The sequence below is a fragment of the Pezoporus occidentalis genome, unplaced genomic scaffold, assembly GCF_034315485.1.
Source record: "Pezoporus occidentalis ecotype Australia unplaced genomic scaffold, CSIRO_AGI_Poc_V1 ctg53, whole genome shotgun sequence".
Lineage (NCBI taxonomy): Eukaryota > Metazoa > Chordata > Aves > Psittaciformes > Psittacidae > Pezoporus > Pezoporus occidentalis.
Window position 1 is genome coordinate 2,125,726 of NW_026915866.1, and position 23,033 is coordinate 2,148,758.

The window sequence follows — 23,033 nt, forward strand, 5'->3', positions numbered from 1 at the left end:
AGTGACAGAACAAAACCGAACATTCAAAGCAGTACTTCTTTTTGTCTTTTCCAGGTCTTCCAAGTGAAGCAAAACAAAGAACAAGAAATCTTTTCACCCTCTGAATTTCTCTGACATCAGAAGAGATCCCCAAGCAAATACATTTCCCTGGGTTTTCAGGGGAGAGAAGCAAGAGAAAAAGTTGGGAGCGAAAGAAAAATCTTCCCTATCCCCATAATATTTAAAGAAGGAAAATGTGTTTTTAAAAATTAACACGAAATTCTGTTATTTTGATCCCTCCCCCAAGCTGTATGTGCCTTGATGTACTCAGGAACTCCTTTTCAGAGTCCTCTCTTGAGCCACCCTTTATTCTCCATGTATTCACCCACTCTGTGGTGCAGTGAGCATGACCTGGGTGACAGTGACCATGTGGTGAGACGAGGGCTTCCATCCTCCTGCCACACCAAGCCCCTTTTCTCAGTGGATCCACCACAAGAGAGGGTGAATGCACTATCATAATGCTCCAGCTCTGGCAGGCGAGACCAGCGGAGAATGGGAAAAGATACCCTCCTACCAGCACGTACGGTCATTTTGCTTTCCTGGATTTGTCTGAATCTCTTATTGTTCCCCTTTCTGCACTCACGCCTCGTACCACACAGAGCTGTGATCTGACAGCCTTGTGTGTATTCATCAGTGCTTCAGAGCAGATGATTCACCTACTCCTCTTTATGATTTTATCTCCCATCAACTGAGAAGTCAAAGCCTGCATAATGCACCATTGTTGTATTCAGGAGCGGGCCTGTCACTGTGATACAAATGATACCATGAAAAAGGTGTGATTTTAATTGAAACAGAAGGTTGGCAGGTAGCATCCTAAAGCTCCGGAGCTCGCAGATTAAAAATAACTACAATGAGATCATGTCTTCTAACAACAGAGCGAAAATAGCAATAATAAATACAATAGCCCTGACGGGGCACTGCATGGGAAGGTGAAGGCTAGAAGGTGTATTGTCCACCCTGGGCAGAAAGTAAACAGTGCTGCTTGTTTTACATCCTTTACAACTCATTGTATCTACATCCAAGCTCTGACTCCTGCCTGGCTCCCACCCTGTGTCTGGGAAAGCTGTACTGAGCTCCAAGAGAGAGGAGCTCTGAGGGAATCATCTGCCAGTGGGCCAGCAGCTGCCCAGCTGCAGTAGGCACCCTTGGCTGGCACACAAGTATTGAGGAGGACAGGGACAGAGAGTGCATCTGCATCAGATCCAGCTCAGGCACTACCATGGGTAAAGCCATGGTAGAAGGGCATCAGGTAATAAGGGGTAACGGGTTAAAACTTAAACAGGGGAAGTTTAGGTTGGATATAAGGAGGAAATTCTTTCCTGTTAGGGTGGTGAGGCACTGGAATGGGTTGCCCAGGGAGGTTGTGAATGCTCCATCCCTGGCAGTGTTCAAGGCCAGGTTGGACGATGCCTTGGGTGATATGATTTAGCGTAAGGTGTCCCTGCCCATGGCAGGGGGGTTGAAACTAGATGATCTTAAGGTCCTTTCCAACCCTAATGATTCTATGATTCTAGGTAGGCATGCAGAAGAATGGATTAGCCCTTCTGGCAGGGAAATCTGACATAGTTCTGTGTGACACACTAGGGACTGATGTTTCCTGCATGATCAGCAAATGCCAGGGAAGTTTGCTCCACAACAAAGTGCTCTCATGCCATAGATGGATAAGAAGCAGCTTGGGTTCGGTGGCAACACCACCTTAACAGCTCTTTGCAGCTGAGCCATGCTCTCCCTGGAACACATATTCCACCTTCAATAAAAATGTCATGTTCTGGGAGTTCTAGGCTGGTCCTTGAAAGGCACAGCCTCCAAGCTGTGCCTTCAATTCTCTCAATTCAGTTCTTTCAACATCCGAGCACCAGATCCCAGAACAGCTGTTGCCCTCTAACCCTCAATCTGTAAGCCTGCTTTTTCCACTAATTGCATTGGTGTTATACCTAAAGCCAATGAGATTTCATTGATAAACCCACCCCAAATACCCATTTCTGCCACATGTGAAAAGCCATGTTTCTCACCCATCCACTGGACAACATCTGAGTTGCTTCCTCAGATAAACCACAGTAAACATAATTTTAGCAGCAGAACTTTTCATGGCAGGTGAGTGAGTTCTAGTCCATTCCCAGTCCTCTGAGAAAAATGTTGTTAATGAAGATGACACACAAATCCCTAGATGTTATTACATAAGGCCTGGAGAGGAGCACCCCACTATTCACATCTTCCTGCTCAGAGATGTCAGGATGCCCCTCTGCTGCCCCAGCCAACAGGCTGTGAAACATCCCAACACAATGGGGGATCTCTTGTGGTTCAGCTGGCTTAACATGGAGCTTATGGCTGTGCTAGTTGCAATGCCTGGAAAAAGATGGAGTGACAGAAACCAGTGGCTCTTGCCAGCTGCTGGGATAGAGTGCCCTGACCTGAGAGTGCATCAACTACCCCAGAGTGTCCAGATGACGAAATGTGTGTTTCCCTGTTGAAAGTGTTGTCACACTCCATTCTGATGACTGAATGGTGGGGATGGAGTCCTGAATACAGATGAATGTCCTCATCTCCTCTAAATTCTGACAGAGACAGTTTCTTAGTGAAGGCAGAGCTTATTCATTCTTGCAGAAGATGCATTCACCCACTGTGCTCATGCTATCGATGCTAGGTAGGTTGTAAGGCATGCCAGAACCTCAAGGGACTCACAACAGCCAGCTTTTAATGTGATGCCACACACTGGTGTACAGCAATTGCTACCCTTGGCTAAGCACACACTGAGGATCCTACAGGTATGCCCCTCTTTCACTATGACCCTTCTTCATTTTCATGGCAATGGTTGAAGCAGCATTTTCCCCTCCATCCATCCAACTTGTCTCATCATCTTGTAATGTTTTGGGATGTAAGGTCTGACTCAACTAATGGCTTCTTTTGACAATGATGGCCATAGCCCTGAAACATCTGGTCCTGTGCACCATTTTCATTGAATCAACCCTCAAGTTTGCTGGATCAGGCACAGAGCAGGATCAGGGAAGTGATACTGCTGGGGAGGGAGGGAAAGAGAAAAAAACCATTTTGTTTTAAGGGGAATCAACTCCCCAGACAAGGGTTTGATTCAGGGAGATGGAGAGAAGCAGTAGGACATACTTATGAGAAGAAGAATCTGTGACACTTCAGGTGTCATGATTTGTCAAACTATTCCCTAAGTTAGAAAGTGGACCCTCCGCTCCAGAAATGGTCCTCTTACAGAAATGAGGAGAAAAGAATGTATAACAGCTCCCAACCACCCTCCCTGGAGGCAACAGATGATAAACATCTTAAAAAGACAGAGGTAGTTCAAATATCCTACACTGGCAAGAGATCTTTCACTGCTCCAAGCTGTGGTTCCTCTCAGGCTGGATTGATGCTTCAGTTGCATTACCACCACCACAGCTTTTAATCACCTCTATTACACAGTAGCCTTCAGTGACTACAAATCCTCAGCAGCTCCTCTGGGCAGCTGCATCACATCCCCCTGGCTGCTCCATGGCATGGAAGAGACAGTAACCTGAAAAGCAGTGACTCAATAACCACCTGGTGTTCTTGGAAAAAGCAAGCTTTGGAACAGAAATTGGCTGAGAAACAAACATCCCACAAGGACATCCAAGAACTGGCATGCTCCTACATGAGGCAGTCAGGATAATATAACAGCACGTTGTCCTTCTGAACACAGACCAAAATTCATCCCTAGAGCTATTCAAATAAAACAAGCCCCGAAAGCAGTGTTGCTATATGGTATATATATGGTATAACTACAGCTGCAATATAACCTTCAAAGCAGTTGTCTTCTGGCCTCTTGTGTCCATCAAGATCACATATTACCTACCCACTGATCAACAGAGCAATTCAGTGAGGTATGTGTCATGTAGACCTGGCCAAGGGAGATCTGAAACAGGCCAGGTGTATGTCCATCCACCGATGAGTGATCATTGCTTGTTCGCCCCAAAGATGGCACACCCAAGAAGTCACATCCTCATTTCCTAATGAAAGCCATCCTGAAAGGCAAATCAGAGCACAACACAGTTTTTACTACAGTCCTTCCTCCTTGTAAGAATTGCTCCCTTTGCCTTGAAACCAGCAGCAGACTCCATCTTACTGTTTGGTTGGTAAAGCCAGTATTCATTGGTCAGAAGATACTACAGCTAAAAGCCACCCTACACTTCATCACCCGAACAAAGCATCTCACACCACCACCATTCCAATGGACAGCCCAGCATGGTTCCCAGTGTTCCCCTGTCTTCTGGGAGAAGTCTCTGTGGCTTGGGAATCCTTTGGTACGGATGGATCCGATTCGGTTCTTGTGGCTGCTGGATGTGTCACCAGCTGCAACACTTCACCTGCAGCAACAGTCTCCAAAGACTACTATTTTTGGAAACACGGTCTGCTTGGAGAAGGTAAATGGGTTAATTTTTCTCTAGAAGACCCCACCAGAAGCTAAGGACTTGCCTTGCTTTACTGTCTACTACTTCACAGCAGGTGCACAGGAAGCTCAGGTAGGAGCCAGCATGAGTAAGGGGTATATGCAGGGTTTCCAAATGATGCCGCAGAGCCTTGTGATAATTACAGAGCTGGTCTGAAAACATAAGGATTTTGCAGTTACTGAGTGAGCAGGTCAAAGCAGACCCCATCTGTGCTCCATTTTCTGCAGAGAAGCATACATACCTCTGAAACAGTGCTACTAGGTCTCAAACCTTCTCCATCTGCTGCCTGAGATGGTTGCCTGGACCATAACGAACGTGTTGCCATTTTCAGCACCCAGCAGTGATTGATGCTGTGTTAAGAGGACACCAGTGGTTCCGGTCTATTTACATTTCGAAGGAGCTTGGCTGGGTTTTGTGCTGTCATTTTCTTTTGGTATACCAGCTGTGGGAGACCAAAGGGTACAAAAATTACTGTGATGCTCAAGCGAGGAAATGCTACTGTTGAGAAAACATCCTATTTATGCCACATTTTAAAAGGAACCCATCTTTAAGAGTTCTAAAGAGCTGCTACTAGCAACAAATGAGGCTGCTAATTTGGCCTGGCAAGCCGCGTTTGCTAAACACCATTTCAGGTTTTAATTCATCACATGTAGATTTGGAATTGGAATTCTACTAGCAAAACCGTCATCAGTGCGGTTTTGCAATCCCAGCTCCCTTCCTTTTCACATCAAGCCTGTCTCCCCCTCTCCCTCTGTCTTCCACAGCTGTCAGCTGTCATCAGCCAGGAAGGCAGATGAGCCAGTCGCAGCCTTGCAGATCTGACCCAATCTCCTGCGAAACAGATGCCCAGGCCCCAGGTCCTCTTTGCTGCCCAGCCACTTGTTTGGCTGCAGGAACTGCAATGTGCTACTTGCCTCATGCAAAGGAAGGAAGAACAATTACTTCTTGGAAAGCAGGCAAGGAATAAAATGCTTTGTGCATTCGCTCACCCTGAGAACTGACATCCAATAGCTTTCTTCAACCGCTGTATCCCCCCTTCCACCCGAGTTGTCACTCAGCAGCTCCCACAGGGAGATCTCCTCTTTCCTCTCGGTTGCACAGCTGCCATGAGGTTGCTCAGAGAAGGATGCTGCTGATGGTAGCTTGACCCTGGCCATGCCAAAGTGATGGCAATTTGTGGGGAAAACCTTGAGGATCTGATTGCCCTGCTAGCTTTCCCTGATCTGCCCTCTTAGCAATCACAAGACAGACGCAGTGATGTCCTCTGTCTAGGAACTAGGTAAAGGACTCCTAATTCACCTAAACAAAAAGGGCCATCCAACGTGCCATGCTGCCAGCACCCTGCTTTCATAGCAGCCAGGAGTGCATCTGTGTATACAGAGCCTGCAATGGGACAAGAACAGAGCCACCTCTTCCCTGGTGTGTCTTGCTAGGTACCTTAGGGACATCCTGGGACAGAATTAGTATGTTTAAAGCAGGGAGCTCTATTTACAGTGAACCATTCTCCCATCTTCATATGCTGGAAATCAAATGTTCAACAAGAAAGAACTGAACCAGAAATCTCTTCTGTTTCATGTTTCTGATATTTTGATATCTAATTATTAACTATTTCACATGTCTTGCTGCTACAGAGCACTGGAGACGGACATCACATTGGACCAACTTCCAAAAACCAGCCTCCAGCTTTTTTGCAATTGTGCTTTTGAGAATTAAGCGCAGACTAAGGATTGGAGGGTGCCTGTACCAAGAGACCTAAGCTGGTGGCCAGGCAAGAAAACCAGGAAGGAGGAGGGCAGGCTTCCCACCCTGCCTTTGCTGGTCATTCCCAGGGAAAGGAGCTGTCTTGAAAACTGAAAGAGTCAGGAGAGCCATCTCCCAGGGCACTGGAGCCTGTCAGAGGGAATAGCAGATAGTTCTGTTGGTTTCATCCCTTCATCTGTTGAGGTTGATAGATTATTCACCATCTTGAGGTGCATCACCAGCCTTGGGAAGCCACTGTTTGAGCAGAATGCATCTTGATTTTTCTGTTTCTGTGGAAGTTTTCCAGCCTGCCCTGCTGTTGTTTTTCAGAGCAGGGCTGTGACAGCAAAGTCTGGAGGAGAAAACAGAGCAGGCCAACACGTTGTCCTACAGATGGTTTGCCCTTCCAGGCAGGCAAAGCTGCAGCCACTAATATCATCTTCCTCAGAAGGGCACATTGAGCCCTCTCTTCCTTCAGAGATACCACTCCCCGGCCTTCCACTTCTCTGGTCCCTCCTCTATTTCACAGCTACCAAATACTTTTTCTTTCAGAGGTGACCTCGCTGGTACACACCTAATTCAGTACTGAGCAGCTTGGATTTACCTTCAAGTCTGCTGCTTCTATTTCAGGCATGAGGAAGGACCAAAACTGTGTCCTTTATCCAGTGACAGCAGTTGCTCTAAAAAGGATATGCTCTCTCTCACCTTGAGAGAGATACCCTAACTATGTCAGGGTAACTGACATAGTCAAAATTACTTCTAAGGGATACAGTAAGTGCTTCAGCTCTTCAAGTTCAGACTCATTTAGGTTAAAAACATTCTTGGAAGAGATGATAGCCAGAACATACTCTTCTCTATGCTGTTCCTTCATACTGGCTATGCAGATCTGACACCATCAAAAGGCTGGCATCTCTCATCTCCGCCATGGCACAGGGACCAACTTCCCAACCCTGGTCATATTCTGGCCTGGCTGTCATTCTCTGAACAGTTTTGAACCCATAGCTATGCCAGGCACAAAGCCACAGTGAAAGGCAGTTTGTGAATAGTTGGTGCAGGAGGTATTGTGTTTGCACAGGCCAGGGGTACACAAAACAAGTTTGGCTATGAGATCTATGAGGTGATCCAAGCCTGACATTCACCTGGTTCTTATGATGACAAAAGTGATAAATAAAGCTCTGCTTTATACACTCATGCAAAAAAAAAACCCCAAACCTATAAACTGGCTGGTCCCAGAATATATGCTGGACTCTTCTCTCTCAGCCTGGATACAGGGATTGGGTCTCCTGGAGCACAAATACTTAGAAGCAACACTAATACTCCATGCATCCACCAGCACTAGCGTGGAGCAGGCAGCAGCCAGGAGAAACAGCATCTCTACTGTATATGTTACCACAAGGCAAAGTATAAGTTCTTGATGAGCCCAAAATCTAAAAATCATACGCCCCACCCAACATCTAAAGCCTTAGACACAACCAGAGATTTTTATTTCAATCTTCCACACCACCTCTTCTTCTCCCATTGCAAACCAAGTCAATTGCTAGCCTCTCTCTTTTCACAGAAAAAGATGGATAATTCTTCATCCGGCATCCTTATCCCTCTAATTGCTTGATTGATTAGCATAATTATGTTGAACCTAGAGTAATTGCTCTGGACCTGCCTCTGCTTGGAAAGAGCAGCTTTCATTCCCAACCTGGGAATGGACTTGTGTGCTGGCAAGCATGTCTGCCTCCTCCCCTGGTGTATGTGTCAGCCTGGTAAAAGCTGTGAGCTCTTCCTCCACACCACACTCCACCGGCTTCCTAAGGCAGGACACTAGGCTGCTTTTTGTAGCCCCTTTGCCATGAATAAGTGTACATCACTAAGAAAGCTTGATAGTCAAATGGTCAGGACAAGCAATATATGAAAATCAGTGTCTGGCTGCACTTGGCTAGGATTATCTCCATCAGATGAAGCACAATTAATGCTAATTTGCTGCTGCTGCAGCCAGCTTTCCTACTTCTGATGTCTTATGGGAACAGGGATTACCACTGAGCTAGTAAGATTGCCTCAAAACACTTGTGGTCTACTCCTGGAGACAAGTTTTACACCCAATTCTTTACAGTCCAGTGCCTCTTTTTTGTGATTTCTTTTCCTAAAGCCAAGCAGAATCATTGTGATCCCTTATTCTGAGCTGCGTAACACAAGGCCAGGTAATTTTCGCCAGCAATTTCTGCACTGACTTTGTTTACAGTCACTTTGGAAAGCCATCCTGTATCACCTTATTCCCTGCAAATGACTTTTTTCCACGCAGATCAATTACCGGGGTGTCAAATGCTCTGTGCTATCACACTCAGAGGCTCTGACTTTAATTTATACTCAGACCACCTTATTTTAGTGTGGAAAACCAGCTGAAGCTGTACTTTATCCACAACTCCCAGGTCCCTGGGCTCAAGGCACCTGCAGCAAACAAGCACCAGAAACAATAGATAGGCTAGAAATATCCAAATACCATTCAAACAGAAGGCTCCTGTGTGCCTTTTACAAGTTAGTATGCAGTAGGAGCTAAGAGACAACGTCTTTAAAAACCCCAGCTAATGCATCCTGCGGGCCACAGAAGAGGGTTCAGGGTGCACTGGTGTATCTCAGAGGTTTTTTGTGGGTGGGTTTTTTTTAGTCTCTCCTTCCTGTGATAACCTTTCACCCCACGCTTTGTGCTCTTTGTGTGTTTATCAGCAAAGCACATCCAGATGCCCTTCAAGGGAGAAATGACTCATACCTGACTCACAATCCCTCAAGCAAAGCTGCAACCTTTAGTTCCATTTCCTGGGAGAAGCATCTGTTAGATTCATCTTGGAAGATTAAGCATTTCTCACTGTCATTTTACAGATGGAGGCATTTGTGACTTGCTGAGGAAGGGTCAACAGATTCTCTGCAATGGATGGAAAACAAACTTCTTTGGGCACATGAAGCGAGGCACTGAGGACTGGGAAGATGCTCTTCAGCAAGTGCGGTCAGCCCCCTCCCTGTACACAGCTCTTGCCTTGTAGAAGGACCTCTAGTTTCACAGTAAGCTTTCAAAAAGAAATCACGCTTCCTATGCTAAGTGTGCGACTGCGAGAAGCAAGCAGCCAGCACGCTCCCTGCCCACATTATCCCTGTGCTGCCGTGATGAACTGCCACTCAATGCAAATCACCCTCCAGTCCCTGCTCCCCTCGCTGTAGTCACAGCCCTTCAGTTGCCTATCTGGCAAGAAACAAACACACTGGGAGGCTGCTGCAGAAACCACCTTGTTTCACAGAGATGGCAACTTTTCACCCTAAAAGGTTTCCCAGCTGTTTTTGCACAGCCAAGGAGCCTCTTCCTAATGTGACCTTTCATTCCCAGAGGATGAAAATGAACAGATCCACTAAGCACATCAAACAAGGGCAGTGCTGGAAATCCTGGCATTTTTTCCTCCTATCTTCCCTCAAAGAAGCCTTAGTTCCTCTTAGGTTAACACCCCATATACAGAATTTGCTTCACATAACTTTAGAACTCTGAAAGATACTTGTATCTATGCTGTATCCTTTTGTTATGTTTTGTTTTTTAGAAATAGATTTAGCAAGGCCACTGCCCCATCCTTTGGATACCCAGAGAAAGATCACCCGTTCCTCCCTATGGGGACTTGATCACATGGATGTTTATACACAGACATCCCAATAAGACCAGCCCTGACATGGTGTACGGCTTTGCTTTCCTCCTTATGCTTCTCAATAGTATGGAAATGTTAATAATGATGTGTAGCCCTTGGTGCGCACATTCCTCTGCTTACCACAGTCTCCCTTCTTGGCTGAATAATCACAGATAATTCACTTGTCTGAATATGACTCAGAGCTACTTTATTTCACACAAAGCAATTTCTAATTGCATGTTGTATGTCTGTGTTACGAAACCCAGCGCTAACTGTTATTACAAAATTAGTGCAGACAACTCAAGGGGAAGGAAAACCACAGTGAGAAACCAAGTAAGAACCCACAGAGGGGCTGGCCAAAACTGTGTCAGGTTTCCCATCTCTAGTACAAGAAGCCTTTCCACACAGAGCCAATCATTTCCTAACTGCTCACACAGTGACTAAGAGGCAATGAGACAGTTGGGGTACCTCTTCCTTTACCCTCAGATGGGCTGAAAGTATTTTGGGGCCAGAATACAACGAGTCTGGCTCTGCTTGTCCTTGTATCTGTGTTCAATAAGCTTTACAGCAACACCAATGCAGAGACATGCATGGCAGCTGTGAGCTGAGGGAGGCAGGTTCTGTCCTTTGCCATGCGTCCCATTTCCATGGCATTCTCACAGTTCCATGGACCTCCAAAAGGGCAGGTATCACGGCTGGAGAAAACACAGCTGATGCCATAGACCTGACAGTTTTTCATACTTCTGGGTAGGGACAATTGAGGAAGATGTAGCTTTTCAATGTTACTCAGCCCCTGGCTCCCTCTGCTCCAGTGACCTCCTTCAGGGCATCACCATTGCCAGAGACTTCAGACAAAGTTGGGTGAATACCAGTAGCAGGCAGACAAGGGATTATCCATCCCAAGGGCTAAATTTTATCCCTACTTGTAATGTCCGAATTGTTAAATAAAACAGAGCCATGGAAAAAGATGATCTCCAGAACCTGATTGTCCAAACTACCTAACAATCCATACACAGAACATGGCTCAAAGGACAGCACACATCAGTGACTACCCCCAGCAGGTCAGTCTGGGCTCTGTGACCCTGTGTATTCCTCTGACACCGTCCCAGCAAACTGTACTGCCTCACAGTCCTGCATACCACACACTCTTAATTTGGGGCTATGAAAGCATTGTTCTCAGGTACTGAAACACATCCCTGTCATTACTTTGACTACTTTGAACTTGAGAAACATTCTTACAAAATGAATTCAGGCATGTCTTGCTATCCACTGAGGATGTATTTCTCCTCTGAATATCTACAGCGAGACGTGGGCAGAATGATGAGCTCAGGACAAATCATCAACCATCCATCTGCATCTATGGGGATTAGAAAGGATCCCAATTCTGTGTGAAGAAGGGAGCTGCTAGATGCTGTGAGGAAGCACCCACAGGCAAAGACCATGAAAAGGAAAAGTAATGCCAAATAAGACTCACCATGCATGCTGGGGAGGCAGATTCTTAGCAGCGAGGGGTGCTTAGACACCTGGACAGATTGCCACAGGGCACAGTGTTTTCCATCACTATCAATATTTGTACAAAGATGAGACCTCTTCTGACAAGGAAATCAGCTTAGCCAGAAGCTTTCACGCACAAAGCAGTAAGCATTGGGTGGGAGTCAGCGATCTGTGCTATGCAGGTGGCCAGCCAAGAAGAGTTAATGGCCCTTTCTGGCTTCAGAGCCAGAGGAAATATTGTGATTTAATCAAGCACAGAAAACCCACACGGGCAAAGGCTCAGCTCTGGAAGACTGCCAACCCTCCGCAGTTGGGCTGCAAATGAAGTGCCCTGTCCTTCACTTGCACCGCTGGCAATCAGAGCAGCTGGTCCCAGGACCACAGAGTAACACAGGTGCTCGGGATTTGAGCTGTAAGCAACCAGTGAAAACAAACAGATGGATGTGAGGCAGACTTTGTGTACCTGAGGAAAGCAAACACAGGGACAGGGCTGAGTGATCATTCACACCCACAAGGGGACAGGCATGGTGGGGAGAGAGGCATCATTTTTTGTTCAAGTGCTTCCTCGCCTAGCCCCGTGGTCCCCTCTGGCTTCATTCATGTAAAACACAAGAATATGAATGAGAAACCCTGTGAAGCGGAGAGGAGGAGGGGGAGAGGAGAAGAAAGGATTTCATGCTACCAGGGCAACCGTCACCATGGCAACTATTTAATTAATGAGCTGCTGATGGGCCCTACCAATATGGTTCTAGTGAAGTCATGCTGTAGTAATTACCAGAGTTTCATTCATCCTGTCCTGGCAGGGGCTGCACAGGCAAGCTCCGACAGACGGGAGAAAACAGCTTGCTGAATCAATGGAAGGAGAGCGCGTGCCTGAGAGCGTGCTCCGTGGCTCCTCCGAGCCAGCTCCCCGGGCACTCGAGCATGGAGACCGCATGCCGTCCAATCCATCTTACAGTCCCACACCGCCAAAGGGCAACCCAGCTGGCCTCCTGCCACCCACCGACACAGGCAGCATTCACAAGCAGTCTGCAGAGCCAGCTCTCTCTCTCCCTGCTATGCCTTCAACCTCCAGAAGATGAAAGGAAAAGTAAGCAAATGAGCCACCGATTTGCCTTCTCTGGCTGAAGGATTTCTCTTTTCACCCAGCAGCATAACAGCTGCATGGGCATCCCACGTGGAAAAGGAGCTCCTAATAAACACAGTGAGGTCTTGAGGGGTGCGTATGTATCAAGAACTCTGAGGAGATGGGGGCTATTAAGTACAGAAAGAGGATACATAAAACACCACAGATGAGCTATATAAAGAAAAAAAAAAAATTACTAAAGGTGAGCACCAGGTCAGCTAATTTACCTGTTCTCATGAAATGAGAAGATGCTCCGTAATACTGCAAGAGTTGAAAACACATCACACCACTACCCTGCATCTTTACTTGCTCCGCAAAAATCGCCAGGCTTTGTAGGATGTGGACATGATTTACACCAGTCACAAAGATAGGACATCTTACAGTTGTATTGCATTGAAAGATGTGGAAGTGTACAAACTCAGAAGTTGCAGGATATACCCGTCTTTAACACTTGCTGTCAACAAGCCCATTTTAGAAAACGCAAATTAGCCTGCCAAATATTTTCATCACAACTGAGAGAAATCACAAGGATACACATCCAATTTACCTAAATCTCAGCCCGCAGGATTAGCTTTGCACCCTGGAGCTGCCACCACAGTAAGAACAGCCATACATTGTAGAGAATTCACCGTACACCACTCTCACCTTCCTGGAGATCAAAGATCAGGGGCAGAAGTGGTGGGGTTTATTTTTGTAGCCTTTAAACAAGCACACCTACATCTGATTTGATCATCTAGACTCCCTTTATAATCAACAGAGACAAATAAGCCCCTATTATTAGTAGTTTCAGGTGTCTATCCATGGATAATTTCCTTTGAGAAGCACTCAGGTCTCCTCCCAGAGGACAGAGCATCTATCAAATCGGTGAGTATGGATGGAAACATGATGGACCTTTGTACCTGGAGGACCCTGTTCTTACACAGCATCCTCATTCCTATTCTCCACATGAGCACTAGGTTGGCCTGAAACAGCAGTTAAGTATAGGAGCATGGTTAAGTATATGTCAGGAAACAGTTCTTGTCCTCGTATGAAATACCAGCATAATCCAGGCTGAGTTGTCTCTGAGATCATATTGGCTAATTTTCAATTGTGTGCTACTTCAGGAGCACAGCGGTAGAGAAGAGGAGGAGTAGTCTAGATCACAACCACCTTCTGGAGTATCACATCCTGTCTGTACCCTGAAAGAACACATTTATATCATAGCCTGTCTGTGCGAGACCAGATGCACACCTGAAAACAAGGTGCTTTTCTAGATGATGTGCTGAAAGATGTGGGTAGAGAAGAGCCCTAGAAGTCTCTCTTCCAGGGTGCCTCTCTTCTGTTAATATTGCACAGTGATGGTGCTTATATGAGATTCTGTTTGCAGTATTGTTCAAATCCCATAAAATCTAAATTCAGTTTCCTTAAAACTTCATTATGGGGCTCTAAATGCAAACAACTCAGTCACTCTGATCCTTTTCTGGCACCATGGAATCAGTCTTTATTTCTCTGAGGAAAAAAAATTAATCAGGAGAAACCTTTGCACAGCTTCCAGCCTTACTCTTTACAACATTTAAAAATGAGATCAGCAGCAGCCTCATCATTTTTTCTTAGAAAAAGTAAACTTTATTTATTCATTTATTTACTTATTTATTTACAGAAAAAGAAAACTTTCTCACCCATGCCAGTACTAAAACATCGATGGCAAATCAGTTCTAAAGCAAGAGCCGCCAGGACCCCACAGCACATACAGGGTCTGCAATGGAGGTCTGCCATTTTTTCCCCTAAAAGCTCTTCTATTTATACTCATCTTGGCAGGCTTAAAAGTACCTGCCAGATGGACAGATAACTGACATCCAGAAAAGACACTCCACCAGCTGCTCTTAGCAGGGGTTGGGAAGCGTGGGGGCTGGTTAATAAGAAACCACTTACTTCCTCACGGCTGCTAGCTGCCCGCTCCCTTCCTAGGGCTTAATGGAATTTGGAGAGAGTATTTCAAGTCAGACCATCTGTCAGCACACATATATATCAGAGCACCTTGTTTGCAAAGCACAAGTTTTGCTTCTTCACAGGAATCTTTGTTGGTATACTCTCCCTCATCACTCTGACTACCACAGTGATTCCCACAGGACAGGGTTTGACCTGGATGGTACTTAGCGCTGATGAGATGGTGAGCTGAAACCCGTGCCAATGGACAGAGGGCTCCTTGGATAGCTGTTAGCTGCACGTCAAGAGGTAGCCATGCCCAGCAGAGGGGTAAGAGAAGAGAACTAGCTTTCACACCATTTGGAAGCTGTCAGCCAACAGGCAGTCCAGGGTGGAAAGGCCCTGGGGGTGATGCTAGAAGCCAAGCTGAAGGACCTGGCAGAGCACTTGCTTTGAAAACAGAGCAAACCGCATCCTGGCCTACATTGGATGCGTGGTCAGCAGAGCAAGAGGAGTTGTTAAAAAATCATGTCATCTCTTACCCACTGCAAGAATCACAGGGGTTTTCTAAATGCACCCATATTTGTGACTTTTCTAACAGTATTCCTGATTTTATGCTCTTTACCACTTCTTAGCTTTGCTAAGATTTTCCCAGGAGGCAACGTACCAATGGTGTTTATTAACATCCTGAAAGAAGATTTCTTATACCTTTCTGTGTTTAGCTTTTCCTCTGTGATTTCAAAAACCAAACACACTCTTTTCCTTTCATTGCAAGAAGGGAGCCTGGCATAATCATGGGACTCCAGAAACAGGGGCTTTAGGTCAACTTCAACTTGGATGAGCCCTGAAATTCACAGGCATTTCCCACACATTTCTCTGAAACAGTGCTGTGTTTTATTCTCCTTTATAACACAAAGCAACGAGTAGGCTCCCATGACAGGTAACAGCTGAGCCCATGCGGGCAAGCTGAACAACCAGGCAAAAAGCTACAAGCATTTTTGCAGCCTATCGATCAAGAGAACCGCTGGAATAAAGCCACATACTCCTTTACACTGCACCAGTACCTGTAGTTGATAAAATCCCCTCTGTTCTCCCTCTGCTTCACAGCCCCATTTGTAAAACAGCAGTGTGATGCCATTCTCCTTCGTGAGCTCCTGAGAAGCATGATTTATAAGAGCAAGGGACTCTTATCCTTCTGCTTAGAAGAAAAGACCCCGGCCTGCACACAGAGCATTAATGTGAGTTTGACTGATGGATTAGTTTGCAGCTGGTTTTGTTCTCAAGAAAACCTAGACATTGGGGCAAGTACCTGCTCTGATGTGTTAACATGGCACTTACCTGTAGTTCATTCAGTTCATGCATTTCTACCTTATTAGTGCATTTGCCTGCAGAAGAACAATAAATTGAAAAAATTGTTTGGATCTTTCTTCTTCTGGGCCATGTTATTTCAGAGATCTGCCTCATACTAATAAGATATATGTGACAAACACTACAGCTCCTCCATGTCTATGATCTCATTTATAACTAGAATAATCTTCACTATGCTGAAATTAAAGGAGCTACTTATAATTTAAGGGCTGGTACTCAAATCAGCATCCACCTAATGCAATACCAGCTACAGATTCCACCTCTCCTTGAGAGTTTTGCAGACACATGAAATTTCACCCAGGAGTGCCATTTTTCTTAAAACACCAGATCTTGGAGCCTTAATTTGCTTTTTTTGTTCTCTTTTCTTTTTGTTTTCCTTTTTGGGGTTCGTTTTTATTCTAACCCTTTTCAGTATGTTGCTGTCCAGCAATATGTTGCTGCCTGCTTGCTAGGGAAGTTGTAGTAATATGTGGGTGATCATTAGCAATGAGTGCATGATACTCTAGAGGTAGAAGTCAGGTGAATGAAATGGAAAAAGGCAAATCCTGCCTCCCACAGAGCTGCAGGGATGGTCTCAAACAGGGATGGTAGCGCAAGCCTCAGTTGCACTGATGTCACAAGCAGAATGGGAGGAACGGTGTGATGCAGATAGAAACAGCTCTGGAGGAGGTCAGGACTTTTTCCATGACAGCATTCAGATATCTTGCCTGAAAAAGTCAGGAAATAGCTGCTTTTTTACTGGGACAATTTGTGTTTTTTAATGGGACAAAAATCATGGGTTTGTTTTTGCATCCTTCTCATGCTTCACAGCTGTCAGCACCACAAAGGCACACTTCTAACCCCTCAGTCCTATTGCCAACAGCCAGGGCAGTGGCAGCCTTCCACTGTAGTGTCTGTCTGGGAATGATGAAACAAGAGCAGTAGGTTGTCACTAGGAGTAGGACATAACTGTTAAAAGTTGCCAGCTCATGTAAGTACTCCATTGTCACTCATTTCAGCATGAAATTTGCTGTAAGGGCACAACTCAAGTGTTCTGGAACAATAATCTACAGTATTGCAATTCTTGAAGACCTCTTAATGAAGAGAAACACTTAAAATTAATACTTGGCTACTAAAGGAATTGGCTGGTTCATCAGGACTTTATTACTGTTAACATATTATCTTTCCCACATGAAGTTTAATTAATGCAATAGGAGAATACAGAGTGACACAAGCAGCAAAAAGCCCAGAAATGTCAGAAGGGGCAGCAAGTCACCCCAGACTGGTCCTGGACAGGGACAGCTCATAGAAGGCAATGCCACAAATAGAGTCAAGTAGCTATTTTTAAAATGGTTGGAATCTCATAGGCAATGTCCCTTACACTGAGAGTTACCGTTTCCAAACAGCCCAGTAGAAACTAGGCCACATTGAAGATACTGAGAGATTACATATCAGTTCTGGAACATTTGTTCATTTTCAGTAGATGGATCATCATACAATGGAGTGAAAAGAATCTGGAAACCTCTGAGTTCAGGATTTGGGCATTCTGGTGAATTTCAGTCTTCTTGAATTCCCTAAACTTCTGGAATCCAAAGTGGAAGGATGTTCAACAGCCAAAATTTTTTGTAGCAGTTGCTAATTTATTTATGAAGGGATTTTTTGCATTATTTTACCTATTTTTGGGGGAGGGGCCAGTTTGTCAATTTTGTTATATATTGTTGAACATTTTAATACTAGATCTGTATGTGCTCAATACAGTTAATTTCATCACAGAGTACAGAAGTTTCTTTAAAAGTCTGCTCCTAATTGTGTATCCTGGGTTCAGCAGTAGCAGTCATTTTTCTCCTTAATAGCTGGTCCAGTGCTATGTTTTTGACTTTCAGCCTGGGAACAGTGCTGATAACACCAATGGTTTTAGTTGCTGCTTACTAATGTTTAGTCTGACAAGGACTTTCTGAGTCTCATGCTCTGCCAGGGAGGAGGGGAAGCTGGGAGGAAGCAGAGACAGGACACCTGACCCAAACTAACCAAAGAGGTATTCCATACCACAGCACGTCATGCCCAGCATATAAAGTGGGGGCAGTTACTCAGAAGGGCTAGATTGCTGCTCAGTTGGGCTGGGTATCGGTTGGAGGGTGGTGAGCGGTTGTATTCTCTTCCCTTGTTATTTCCCTTATCATTATTGTTATTGGTGGTAGCAGTAGTGGTTTGTGTTATACCTTAGTTACTGGGCTGTTCTTATCTCAACCCGTGGGAGTTACATTCTTTCCATTCTCCTCCCCATCCCTCCAGGAGTGGGGGGCAAGGGAGAAAGAGGGGGAAGTGAGAGAGCTGTTGCATGGCTCTGAGTTATGGCTGAGCTTAAACCACACATTGTGAAGGAAGCAACATTTCCTAACAGTCTCCCAGAAAGAGCTTCACATCCAAAATAATTTCTTTGTTTCTGCAGCAACACTTGAAGCTATGAAGGAACCCCTCAATATATCTTCACCTTTGCTTCGAGAAAAGGACCCGGGCAGATCCAATTTCTTTTTCTTGAGCATGTACTTCTCCCAGTTTGTCAGTAAACATGGGTGATCAAAAGAGAACATTGCTTACAACTGCCATTCAACTTAATTTGGTTACTCCCTTTGTACGAAGAGAGTGAAAAGGCTGTTTCATATTTGCATAGAGCCATAAGAGGGAAATAAGGACCAAGATAAAACCATGTATGCGCAGAGATATGGCAGGACAGCATGTTAAATGGAACTGCTGTGGACAGTTGTGTGCTTCCTTCCTGAGCACTGCACTGAACAACAACACTTGGTGAGGGTTATGAGCAGAGGTGGTGCCTAGATCCTACAGAGGCTTCTGCCTACGATGGATCAAGTTCTAAAGTTCTACCAAAGTCAGTGCACCAATCTACTAGGAAATGAGTTGTACGCTGTGTTCAAATAAAATCGAGTCTCCTTTATCTTCCCCTGGACAGGATTGACACAAAAAGTAATTCTTTCTGATGACAAACTCTTAATTTGGTTCAATTACTTGCTGTATTAAATTGCTGAATCCAGTGATTTATTGAACTAGTCTTAATTGTGACCTTATTTTCATCCTTGTCTTGTTCCTCTTTAATTAGTTTCATGAAACTGTAATAAATTAGCTTAATAATGTGCTTGATAAGCACATACTTGCTCACTTTTTTCTTTTAGTAAAATCCATAAAGAGCATATGGGGCCGGTCTACCCCTTCAAGTCATATGAACATTTGATTCTACCCCTTCAAGTCATATGAACATTTGTTTCTGCCCCTTCAAGTCATATGAACATTTGTTTCTGCCTAAGATCTAAAGCCCAGATTCACAGAGGCAAGTAGGAGCCTAAACTCCATGTTAATAGAACCTGCTCTCATTTTGTTATTTGATTATTTATTTTAATGAATTGATGCCTTTTGCGGCCTTCCCTGCACAAGTGAGAGGCCTTTCCTTGCTGATGGTCCAGTGAGCCAAGCATGAGAAAATGAGTGCTGCTTTATTCTACGCAGGACCTAGGCCTGTAGGTCAGTTGTGTTGGCATTTGGCTGGTTCCCAGGCACCATATAGGCCACCACACAGAAAATAATGTCCATGGCTATCGCGTGCTCTCCACAATCACACGCTGCTCTAGGAAATGTGCAAGTTGTGTGGGGAAACAGTCTAAGCGCTCATGCCAGAAACAAGTCTGAACTTTATAGATGGGCTCATTATCAGAGCAAACCAAAATGCTCAGTCTGAAAGGTCTCCAAGCCCTAATCTGTAAGAGCCCATTCCTATGTCTATGCTGGACTTTCTGCACCAAATCACAATGACTTCCAGTAAGCAGGGTTCATGAATAGCTTGTCTTCTTTCCACTTTACCGCTATTCACCAAAAAGGTTGGCTCCAGTGCCTCTTGCCAAATACCTTATCACTGTATTGCAGAAGCAGTACATACCAAGACTGGGCATCCAAAAGGGTGGGGACTGACTAGGACTTACACTGTGTACTCCCAGAAGGCACTGGGACCTTCAAAGACAGCCTGGAACAGCAAAGTCCTGAAAACATCCTGTGCCTCCTGCCACCTGAAACCCACACTTCCTATGCTGCAAGAAGGGGAGAATGCAAACGGATGTCTGTGCAGACATGCAGCCTAACTCCAGGTGCACAAAAAGAAATGTTAAGTGAAGAGCAGTGCCCACAAGCATCCTTTATTCTTTGACTGTGTTAGCCTCTGATATGGGCTGTTTTCTGTGTCCAGAATAAACAAACTAAATCCATTAAAAAAAGAAGGGAAGAATTAAAATAGGAGAGAATAAGATTCTTAAAGAGCTTCTTGAAAGAGAAATCTATCAATTGCTGCCAGAAGAGCTGTGTTATCATAGCAATGTGTGTCTAACTATGGAGTTTAAGTCATTCTTCAAAAAGGGAGGGTGTTCATTAGCTTTTGTTCCAATTTGTTGTTTTCCAGTCCCTGGAGGAACCTTGTGTCATATATGCCAGAAATAAAACCAGAGAGTCAATGTCCCCTCTTTTTCTATTAGTGTAATTCCACTACCATGCGCTCCTCAGGCTAAATTCCAGTTAGATCTTCCTCTTCCCCCACCCCAAATGAGCCCTTAGCCTCACTCAATTTTCTCTCTGTCTGACTGCCAAGTGAAAGAACAATTATTAGCAGAATGATCCTCAAATGAGCACTGAACAGGAAACAGAGCCAAACAACCAAGGCAGAAAACTGTCCAAACTACAGCCAGGGTTTTCTGCTCACTTACAATTCTGCCTGGCACTGCTGGGAGCAGCCCAAACACATTCACATCACCCTGGTGCAGAAAGGACCTCTGCTTAGCAGAAGAGAGTAAAAGAGGGTCAAACAGTGCGAAGTTGATCCCTGATGCAGGCACAAAATAAGAGACGTGTTTGTGACAGTCTGCAAATGCACAGGTGGATCCATACAACCTGAGACCCATCACTTGGAGGTTTTAAATCCAGATTGAGTCAGCACACACCCCTTAGGAAAACATCAGATAAGGAAGTCTCATGGTCCAGACCACTACAGTTGTCTCAGGTGTTCCAATCTCTTTCTATACAGCCCTCACAAAGCACTATGGCCATTTTTCCTCTTTTGAAAACTGTGTTTCTCATCCACATGATATTCCTTTGTGATGAGAGAACTCCTGAGGTCCCTGGGCAGTGACCACAGTCAACCCTGGGAACTGGATGCAAAGGCTCAGCCACAGTCAGGAGTTTTGCCTTCCAGGCAGAGAGTCACGGACAATTTAGCCCTTTATTACCATAAGCAAATGGTCATCTCCAGCAACAGAATGATCATGCCAAACACCATATTCAATTTGTGAGCCTCCCCAACAAACAAATCAATTACCACTCCTAGCTGGGATCATTACACAGCCTCATTCCCTTCTGCATTGTTTGCTCAGTAATATTGCTCTGTGTCTTCATTAAATAGCAGTGATTTGGAAAGAAACAACCATAATTCATATTTCGAAAGTCGCCCTCCCATGTACCCATTCATTCACCATTCCTAATTAAGTTCATGAAAGATTAATTCCTTAATGATTATGATTTGTAATGTTAATTAATTAGCTGCTTTTCCATTAAGCATTCAGAGGTTTCCAGCATTACATTGATTCCTTAATTAGCCTGTGGCAAAAAAAAAAAAGTGAGTAGTGTGCTTCATTCTCTTTGTCCCTGAGGCAAATTATCTGCTGCTTGGTCTTCCAGTCCATCTCCTTTCTCATTCCATGCAGAAACCTTTTCCTCTACTGCTGCAAATGTACCTGCTTTGCTCACTCATCTTTCTAAGAGGATAACATAACCCAGGAACAGGCGCAGTTGACTCACTAAGGAAGGTGAGTCAACTACTTCCCTGGGGAGAAAGTACTTTGATATGAATCCTGCCTCTTTTCATGCTCCCCAAAGTGGATAGACCTGCAACTGAAGAGCTGCCTAGCATCCTGCTACACCAGGATGTCCCTTTCTAACATTCAGCCTGAGATAAGAATCCCCATGAGTGCTGAGATCTGCCTGATGCCAGTATCAGGGATGGTATCTATATTGCAGTTCCACTTAGTCTGCCAGGAGCTCCCAGCAACTTCAGCTTCATCACAGTTTCCAAGGCAACTTCTTTGGCTCCTGGTGTTGGTGCGCTTTGGAGGATGCCCACAGTTGGTTTGCAAGCTCAGCCTGTCCTCTCTGCCCTGATGGCAGTGATAGAAGCTCCACTAGACACAAGGCTGAGGCTGCACTTCAAAGTGAAAGTTTTCAATTTCTCCAAAGCTTCCAGGCAAAGCTCTAGTTCTCAGCAATGCTCTTGGTTGGGTGCATGCTCCAGATCTGGCACCAAATGAGCACACAGCACAGGGATTCCCCTTCTAGCCCTTACTGCATTTTGGGAGACTGAAACCAATGCCTAAGCTGCTCTGAGCAGTAGTCCCAGGCCCAAATTCCTGCTGCACTATCTGCTCCACGTCTGGTCACTAGCTGTCTGTGAAATAAGCTTGCTGATATCTCCTAGAGACTGCAGAGGTTTCCATGTGTCATTGCCAAGGATGGTCACTGTGCGAATGGGCATGTAGAACACAGACAGAGATGGGAGTGAAAAGACAACTGAAACAGAGCATAAGTTCACATTTGAGGACTGCTGCACATCCAGTTCACCCACAAATATTACCCTGAGATGCACAGAGAAGAGACCTTCCTTTCCTACATCACCCTGGAAGTATAGCAGAGCTTGGGACTTCCATCCAGCCCTTCTTGGTCCCCTTCATGTGGCATGTGAGACTTTGCAGCGACTGGTCACCACCTGACCAGACTCAGAGCTGGGAGTAACCAAAGAAAGTCAGAGTTGAGTTGTTCAGCTATATCCCTGATGCTTCTCAATTGTCACTTTTAGAGGTACCCCTAAGCCGCATTTCTTTCATACCACCATTCCCCAAACATAACACTTGGAGGGAATATCAGTAACTTTGACCTCCCCAAATGCAGCACCCCTGACCCAAGGTTGAAGGCCTTTTTAAGAGGTCAGAGCATATCGCCATGGAAGGGTGCAATCTAGGGACCTTGGCTTCAGCTCCACATTTCTCCACACCCCTACCCATCATCCACATGATGGATGCACCCAAGGGTGCTGCTTCACAGGCCAGATCACTCCTTGTTTCTCTACAGGCAGTACAGCAGCAGCCCTCTGGGCAGCCTCAGCATTAGCCACCAGTTTGCTTCCAGAGTCTGATATATAAACCTAGTAATGTGCAAGGAGCTATTGGGAATCACAGTAAAACAGGGTCCTCCTGGACC

At 45.2% G+C, this 23,033-nt stretch overlaps 1 long non-coding RNA gene across 1 annotated transcript; it reads right to left on the reverse strand.

Moving 5' to 3' along the window:
- Positions 1-1,812: 1,812 nt before the first annotated feature.
- On the reverse strand, positions 1,813-11,637 carry LOC134173509 (uncharacterized). Its single transcript, XR_009968285.1, has 3 exons — positions 11,337-11,637; positions 4,714-4,914; positions 1,813-4,624 (listed from the first exon to the last, which is right to left on the reverse strand). It is a non-coding gene; the product is annotated as an uncharacterized LOC134173509 (long non-coding RNA).
- Between the last annotated feature and the right edge of the window lie 11,396 nt (positions 11,638-23,033).